We start from the raw sequence: 9,311 nt of genomic DNA, 5'->3' as shown, positions 1-9,311 counted from the left end.
TGTCCAACTTGGAGAATTTCTTCCAAGGTGTCAGTTTCATTGTTCAACATTCTGACAGATTTTGACACCTGATCAAGCTTGGAGTTCAGCATGCTAATTGCATCATTGAGAGTGACTATGGTTGCAAGATGCTCTTTCTTCTCATCTTCCAACTCCTTATGAGTTTATTTTGTTTCTCCCATTGTTTACACACTTCAGCACCTTCTGACACACAACTTTTTGTATGAGGCTGCAAGTTCATCAAAGGTAAGCTCATCATCTTCATTGGAGTCATCATCAAATACACATACACTGGTTAGAGCAGTGACATGCTTTGCAGATTCTTCTTCAGATTCACTCTCAGAGTCTCCATCAGACCAAGTGATAGTTAGCCCCTTCTTTTGCTTCTTGAGGTAAGTAGGACATTCAGCTCTAATGTGTCCAAATCCTTCACACCCATGACATTGAATCCCTTTGCCTTTGTTGGGCTTTTCTTCAGATTTGGATCTTCTGCTGGGATCATAGGCCCTGTTGGTGTCAGAGGGAATGTTCTTGACATTTGACCTGGACTTCTGATCTATTCTTTTTATAAACTTGTTGAATTGTCTTCCAAGCATAGTTATAGCTTCTGAAAGATTTTCGTCACTTCCACCATTGCTTTCTTTTGCATCTTCTTCATTATTTGAAACAAAAGTTATGCTTTTGTTCTTCTTTTCAGCATTGTCACATATTCCCATCTCAAAGGTTTGGAGGGAACCAATGAGTTCATCTACCTTCCTTTTGCTGATATCCTGAGCCTCTTCTATAGCAGTAACTTTCATAGCAAATCTCTTGGACAATGATCTGAGAATCTTTCTCACCAGCTTTTCTTCAGACATTTTTTTCTCCTAAAGCTCCAAAGGTATTGGCAATCTCAAGTATATTCATATAGAAATCATGAATGGTCTCTTCCTCTTTCATCCTCAGATTCTCAAACTTAGTAGTTAACATCTGGAGTCTGGACATCTTCACCTTGGAAGTACCTTCATGAGTTGTTTTGAGGGTGTCCCAGACCTCTTTGGCAAGTTCACAGTGATGCTCAAGTCTGAAGATATTCTTATTTGTTCCATTGAACAGAGCATTCAAGGCCTTAGAGTTACCAAGGGCTAATGCTTATTCTTTTTTGCTCCAATTCTCTTCAGGAACTAACATAGTTGATCCATCTTTCTTTGTTCTCATAGGATGCATCCATCCTTTGTTTGCAGCTCTCCAAGCCTTGTTGTCCAAAGACTTTAAGAAAGCTATCATACGAGGTTTCCAGTAGTCATAGTTAGATCCATCCAAAATGGGTGGTCTATTCACAAATCCTACATCCTTGTCCATAGTACTAGAATATGTTGTCCTAGATCTCACCCAGAAAATAAGAGGAAGGGTGCCTGCTCTGATGCCAATTGAAAATTCTAGTACCAAACAGTCAATGTCGTATCAGATGTTATGACATCCACTAATGCACAGATAATTTAAACGTAGCAGAAGTAAACAATAACAGTAAGGAACAGAGAGAATTGTTTAGCCAGTTCGGTGTACAACAACACCTACTATGGGGGCTACCAAGTCAGGGAGGAAATTCACTATAAGCAGTTATTAATTCAGAGCTAAATAACCAGTTTACACCCCTCACTTAAGACCTACCCAATGCAACTTCAATCTAGTGCTAGACCTGAGTTCCTACTCATTCCCCCTCAATCACATCAGTGATAACAAACAGATAAATATAAGCAAAGTGAAGACACACTTCAAACAAACCTTGATCTTACTTAAAAGCTTCAATCAAGAGACACAACGCTCATGCTTAAAAGCTTAGAGTGACACAACAAATTATAACTCAAAAACACCCTAGTCCAATACAATCATCAAGGTGATAATTGCTTGGCTTACAAGATAAAAACTAACACAAACACATGTGAAAATAGCAACTGCACATAATTCTTCACATACAAATAATCTCTGCCTCTGAAAGTAGGATTACCAATCTTCTTATAGGCAGCACCTGCGCCTTTGGCCTCCTTACACTCATAAATTAGGGTTAACCAAGTTAACCTAATTTTCACATATCAGGTTGCTAAAAATCAGCCCAAGGGCTCGTTTTGCTACTGATATGATTTCAGCATAACTGTTAGTTTCCTAAAATATAGCCTGAGATTAAAAAGGAAACATAATAGTCCAAGCTGACTGATACTGATGTCACAACATCCAGCTTGACATCCAATAAAATTGTATTAGCTAACCAAACATATTCTGTTGTACACAACACAAGAATGTTATGACATCAGTCAAGACATCTAAACACACCAATATGTTTTACCACAAAATGAAGCCAATTAAAAACATCTACACGAACCATCATAGTCTATCTAATTAGAGTTAGTGCAAAGAGTTTGCACTTCTATGCTCATATTAATTCAGACAATCATCAACATATAGCATGTGCTCATCGAGATCTCCCTTTTCGTCGTAGCTATTCATCTTTTGAGGTTTCTCTAGCGATTTTGGTATCCGATTGTCGAGGATACAAGCAGAAAGAGGATGTTTCTTTTGTTCTATAACTGAAGATTTCTCCACTTGCTCCTCGAAGAGAGCGTGATTGCCTCGGCCTCTTTCAAGAATGGGAGAAGGAGTTTGGCATTTATGGCTCCTCTGTTGGCTCGAAGATCTTAGAGCCGCATCTCGGTGAGAGGTGGTTGGTTCATGGATGACAATATGACTCCTTTGGGAAGCGTTTTCTTGCGCTGTGTTACCCATCACATTTGTGTTATGGAGGCTTTCTTCAAGGCAAAAATAATGTTTCTCTACTGCTTGTGAGTTATGTTGTCGAACTATGTTGCAAACATTGTTATGTAGTTCGTTAGTGTCTTGCATGCTAAGGTTGGCTTGCAATAGTTGAAAACCAAGTCATGTCTTCGGTCTAGGTATCATCGGCGGTGCTGGAAGCTTGAGCCATGGTTATCCCTTATGAAATTGTACAGCGAAACCTAATAATATGATAGGTTGAACAATATCTTGATGTGGTTATGCAGGCGGAGTGTTCACAATGATTTGATCACCACCGTTTTGAGGAGGAGGTGGTGGATCTCTTAAAGCTCAAGAAGTTGTGGATGCCTTGCGCTGTGCAACAGAGCGACTAACTCTAGAACTTGCCATTGCTAATGGTTCTGTATGGAGATTTTTAAAAAGGTGTTGATCTTTGATCGGACCGGATCAAGAACAAAGATCTACAATTTAGATTCAGGAAATTTAAATTTTTAGGTTAAGGAAGCTTTGGTTTAGTGAATCAAGAAACGAATGTTCACACCATGTTGCAAACATTGTTCTGTATTTTGTTAGTGCCTTGCACGCCGAGGTTGGCTTGCAACAATTGGAAACTAGGTAATGTCTCTATCTAGGTACCAACGGTAGTGCTGGAGGTCTGAGCCATGGTTCACTTTTCTAAAATTGTGGGACTGAACCTAAGAATGGGGGAGTTTGAGCAAGATCTTGAAGTGGTTGTGTAGTAGGAGTGTTCACGATGACTTGATCGCCATCATTTTGACGAGGATGTTGTGGATATCTTGAAGCTCAAGCAGTTGTGGCTGCCTCGCGCTGTGCAACAGAGATCAAGTTTTTGAAATTTATAAATTGGGGTGTTTTAGCCCGTTGTTTCCATTGATAGAACAAGATTTGTTCTGATCAATATTCTTGTTTTGATGATAACAATATATATATATATATATATGAGTTTTGTATAAGACAATGTGGTACTCTAATCCTTTGCATTTTCCAATTTCAGGAAATATATAAAGAGTATGCACAATTCAGTACTCAGAAGCACTGACTCAAAAGGTTCTGGATGGCTACATCAGAGCATGCTCTAGCAAGACATCAGAAGATGGTCAAGCAGAATCAGAACATGGACTATGAAGCATCAGAAGAACATGAAGTCAGAAGCAGAAGCACTGATGTTCTGAACGGTATCACGCTCAAGCACTTCAAGGTCAGAAGACAAGAAGATGCTCTGCACCAAGCTGATTGACTCTGATATTCAAACGTTGTATTCATAAATCTGAGTTCAGAAGCAAGTACTAGATGACGGGCTATTAAGTCTAATCTCTGACTAACAAAAGGAACGTTAGAAGCTACAAACGGCAAAGTCAGTAAAAGCAACAAAAGCATGGCTCGAGGTAGTTGACAAAAGTGTGAAACATTAAATGCAGCGTTGTACTATTCATGCAATGCATTAAATGCAACCCAACGGTCATCTTCTCAAACGCCTATAAATATGGAAGTTTTGATCAGAAGCAGCAAACCAACTATTGTGAAATATACCAAAGCGCTGTCAAAATCAAAGCTCACGAACTTCATCTTCAACCTCACAAACTCTTGTAATATTTAGTGAGTGTTAAGCTTAGAACTTAAGAGAAATATCACTGTTGTGATTATAGATTGATAAGAAGCAATTCATACTCTTGTAACATTTATTTTACATTGATTGTAAAAGGTTCCTAGAGTGATCAGTTAGATCAGTAGACTCTAGAAGACTTAGAGGTTATCTAAGTGGTGATTTCTTAGAGTGATCAGGTTGTGATCAAAATACTCTAGAAGACTTAGAGGTTATCTAAGTGGAAAACCATTGTAATCAGATTGATTAGTGGATTAAATCCTCAGTTGAGGTAAATCACTCTAAGGGGGTGGACTGGAGTAGTTTCATTAACAACGAACCAGGATAAAAATAATTGTGTTCATTGTTTTTATCTTACAAGTTTTTAAAGTTACACTAATTCAAACCCCCCCTTTCTAAGTGTTTTTCTATCCTTCACTTGGCATCAGAGCGCCGGTTCTAGGTGCAAGCACTTAACCGTGTTAGATAAAAGATTCAGGGAGAAAAACACAAAGTTAATATGGTTGAAACATCTGCATAAACTGCTACACCTGTTTCTAATGATCAAAACAACAATGGAAATGGTTTCAATGGATATTCTAGACCACCAATATTTGATGGTGAAAACTTTGAATACTGGAAAGATAAAATTGAAAGTTACTTTCTTGGTCAAGATGGTTACTTATGGGATCTAGTCTTGGATGGTTACAGACATCCTGTAAATGCTCGTGGAGTAAAGATGTCAAGACAAGAAATGAGTGATGATCAAAAGAAGCAATTCAAAAATCATCACAAGTCAAGGACTACTCTGCTGAATGCTATTTCTCATGCTAAATATGAGAAAATAACAAACAGAGAAACTGCCTATGACATCTTTTACTCCTTGAAGATGACTCGCGAAGGTAATGCCCAAGTCAAGGAGACAAAAGCTCTTGCTTTAATCTAAAAGTATGAAGCTTTCAAGATGGAGGAAGATGAAAACATTGAAGCAATGTTCTCAAGATTCCAGACTCTGACTGCTGGATTAAGAGTGCTTGACAAGGGATATACAAAGGCTGATCACGTCAAGAAGATCATCAGAAGCTTGCCCAGAAGATGGGGCCCAATGGTGACTGCATTCAAGATTGCAAAGAATCTAAATGAAGTCTCTCTTGAAGAGCTGATCAGTGCTCTGAGGAGTCATGAAATAGAGCTGGATGCTAATGAACCTCAGAAGAAAGGTAAGTCTATTGCTTTAAAATCTTTGAATAAAAAATGCACTAACGCTTTTCAGGCGGAAGAAGAAGATTTTGAAGAGTCAGAATCAGAGGAAGAAGAAGATGAACTCTCTATAATCTCCAGAAGAGTAAATCAACTAGAAGAGCAAACAGAGGAAGTTCAAGAACTTTAGAAGTTCCAAAAGGCCTGAAAGAGGAGAATCTTCTGGACTCAGAAGATCTGACAAAAAGAAGGTCACGTGCTTTGAATGCAAGGAGTCGGGACATTACAAGAATGAGTGTCCAAAGCTTCAGAGGGAAAAGCCCAAGAAGAAGTTTCAAAAGAAGAAAGGCCTTATGAAAACTTGGGATGATTCAGATTCATCATAATCAGAATCAGACTCTAAAGACGAGCAGGCAAACATTGCGCTCATGGCCACTGTTGATGATGGATCAGAATCTACATCAGAATCAGACTCAGACTCTGAAGAGGTATTTTTTAAACTTTCTAGAGATGATCTAGTTTCCAGCTTAACTGATATTCTGGAAATCAAGGCTAAGCGTAGTATCAAATACAAAAAGCTGAGAAAGCTCTTTGCATCTGAAACTAAGAAGCTTGAATTAGAAAACTCTGAACTTAAGGAAAAAGTTTTAAAACTATCTAAAGATGCTGACTCATCTTCTAATTCAGAGAAGTATATTCCAAACATGAACAATATTCTTAAGGAATATGACTTGAGTTTCAGGAAGTTCTTATCTAGAGGTATTGGAAGAAGTCAACTTGCCTCTATGATATATGCAGTTAGTGGAAACAAGAGAGTTGGCATAGGCTATGAGGATGAAACCCCATACAAACTTGAATCTGTTGATGATATGAAAATCACATACAAACCTTTGTATGATCAATTCAAGTATGGTCACTCCCATGATATTAGGCTCACATCACATGCTAAGAGTTTTCACATTACACACACCAAGAAGCATGTGACACACACTAGAAAATATCATGTTGCTCAGAATAAGGAATATCATGTTGTACCTCCTGTTAATTTTCATGCTAAACTCAAGTTCAATCAGAACTTGAGGAGAACTAACAAGAAAGGACCCAAGAAAATGTGGGTACCTAAGGAGAAGATAATTTCTGTTGCAGATATCCTTGGCAGCCAAGAAGACAAAGCAAAACATGTCATGGTACCTGGACTCTGGGTGCTCGCGGCACATGACAGGAAAAAGGTCTATGTTCCAAGACCTGGTGCTTAAATCTGCTGGAGAAGTTAAGTTTGGAGGGAATTAGAAGGGCAAGATCATTGGATCTGGAACCATAAGTATTGGTAACTCTCCTTTCATAACTAATGTTCTTCTAGTAGATGGATTAGCTCATAACTTATTATTCATAAGTCAATTAAGTGACAATGGTTATGACATAATCTTCAATCAAAAGTCTTGTAAAGCTATTAGTCATAAGGATGGCTCAATCCTATTTACAGGCAAGAGAAAGAACAACATTTACAAGATTGATCTTCAAGATCTTAAGAATCAGAAGGTCACTTGCCTTATGTCTGTTAGTGAAGAGCAGTGGGTCTGGCACAAAAGATTAGGCCATGCTAGTTTGAGAAAGATTTCTTAGATTAACAAACTTAATCTGGTCAGAGGACTCCCTAATCTGAAATACAAATCAGATGCTCTTTGCGAAGCATGTCAGAAAGGGAGGTTTTCCAAACCTACATTCAAGTCTAAGAATGTTGTCTCTTCCTCTAGGCCGCTAGAACTTCTGCACATTGATCTATTTGGCCTAGTCAAAACAGCATCTGTCAGAGGGAAGAAATATGGATTAGTCATCGTAGACGACTATAGCAGATGGACATGGGTAAAGTTCTTGAAACACAAGGATGAGTCTCATACAGTGTTCTTTGACTTCTGCACTCAGATCCAATCTGAGAAAGAGTGTAAAATCATAAAGGTCAGAAGTGATCATGGTGGCGAATTTGAGAACAGATTCTTTGAGATTTATTTCAAAGAAAATGGTATTGCCCATGATTTCTCTTGCCCTAGAACTCCACAACAAAATGGATTTGTAGAGCGAAAGAATAGGACACTACAAGAAATAGCCAGAACCATGATCAACGAAACCAATATGGCTAAGCATTTCTGGGCAGAAGCAATCAACACTGCATGTTATATTCAGAATAGAATCTCCATAAGACCTATTCTTAATAAGACTCCTTATGAGTTGTGGAAGAATAGAAAGCCCAACATTTCTTATTTCCATCCATTTGGATGTGTATGTTATATTCTGAACACTAAAGATCATCTGCATAAGTTTGATTCTAAGGCACATAAGTGTTTCCTTCTTGGATATTCTAAACGCTCAAAAGGTTACAGAGTATATAATACTGAAACATTGATTGTTGAAGAATCAATCAATATCAGATTTAATGATAAGCTTGGTCTTGAAAAGCCAAAGCAGTTTGAGAATTTTGCAGATATTGAAATCACTAACTCAGACTCTGAAGAACCCAGAAGCAAAGTCTCAAAAAAATCAAGCTGCTGCTTCATTAGAGAATCTCAGAATTTCTGAAGAACCAACTATCAGAAGAACTTCTAGACTCAACTCTGCTCACTCAGAAGATGTTATCATTGGGAAGAAAGAAGATCCTATCAGAACAAGGGCATTCCTTAAGAACAATGCAGAATGTCAATTTGGTCTAGTATCTCTTATTGAGCCAACTTCTGTTGATCAAGCTCTGGAGGATGCTGACTGGATAATTGCCATGCAAGAAGAACACAATCAGTTTACAACGAATGACGTATGGGATCTTGTTCCAAGACCAAAAGGATTTAACATCATTGGAACTAAGTGGGTCTTCAAAAACAAGCTAAGCGAAAAAGGAGAAGTTGTAAGAAACAAAGCCAGACTGGTTGCTCAGGGCTATAGTCAGCAAGAAGGTATTGACTATACAAAAACCTTTGCACCAGTGGCCAGGTTAGAATCTATTCGCTTATTAATTTCTTTTGTCACTCAACATAACATCACTCTGTATCAGATGGATGTTAAGAGTGCCTTCTTAAATGGTTATATAGATGAGGAAGTATATGTCCACCAACCTCCTGGTTTTGAAGACTCTAAGTCTCCAGAACATGTTTTCAAATTAAAGAAATCATTATATGGCCTGAAGCAAGCTCCTAGAGCTTGGTATGAAAGATTAAGTTCTTTCCTTCTGGATAATGGTTTCACTAGAGGACAAGTGGATACACAACACTCTTCTGTAAAACCTTTAAAAAGGATATTTTAATTTGCCAAATATATGTTGATGATATTATCTTTGGAACATCTAATGCTACACCTGGAAAGGAGTTTGCTAAGTCTATGCAGGCTGAGTTTGAAATGAGCATGATGGGAGAACTCAAGTACTTCCTTGGGATCCAGATCAATCAAACTTCTGATGGAACTTATGTTCATCAGACCAAGTACGTGAAAGAACTTATGAAGAAGTTTAATCTTTCAAAAAGCAAAGAAGCAAAGACTCCTATGCATCCAACGTGTGTTCTAGGTAAGGATGAGGTAAGTAAGAAGGTAGATCAGAAGCTCTACAGAGGTATGATTAGATCTCTTCTATATCTTACTGCTTCTAGACCTGACATTTTATTCAGTGTTTGTCTGTGTGCAAGATTCCAATCAGATCCTAGAGAATCTCACTTAACAGCTGTTAAGAGAATTCTGAGGTATCTGAAAGGTACTACTA

This window comes from Vicia villosa, unplaced genomic scaffold (genome assembly GCF_029867415.1).
Source record: "Vicia villosa cultivar HV-30 ecotype Madison, WI unplaced genomic scaffold, Vvil1.0 ctg.000325F_1_1, whole genome shotgun sequence".
NCBI lineage: Eukaryota > Viridiplantae > Streptophyta > Magnoliopsida > Fabales > Fabaceae > Vicia > Vicia villosa.
The sequence above is the reverse complement of the archived record's forward strand: the minus strand, read 5'-3'. Positions refer to the sequence as shown.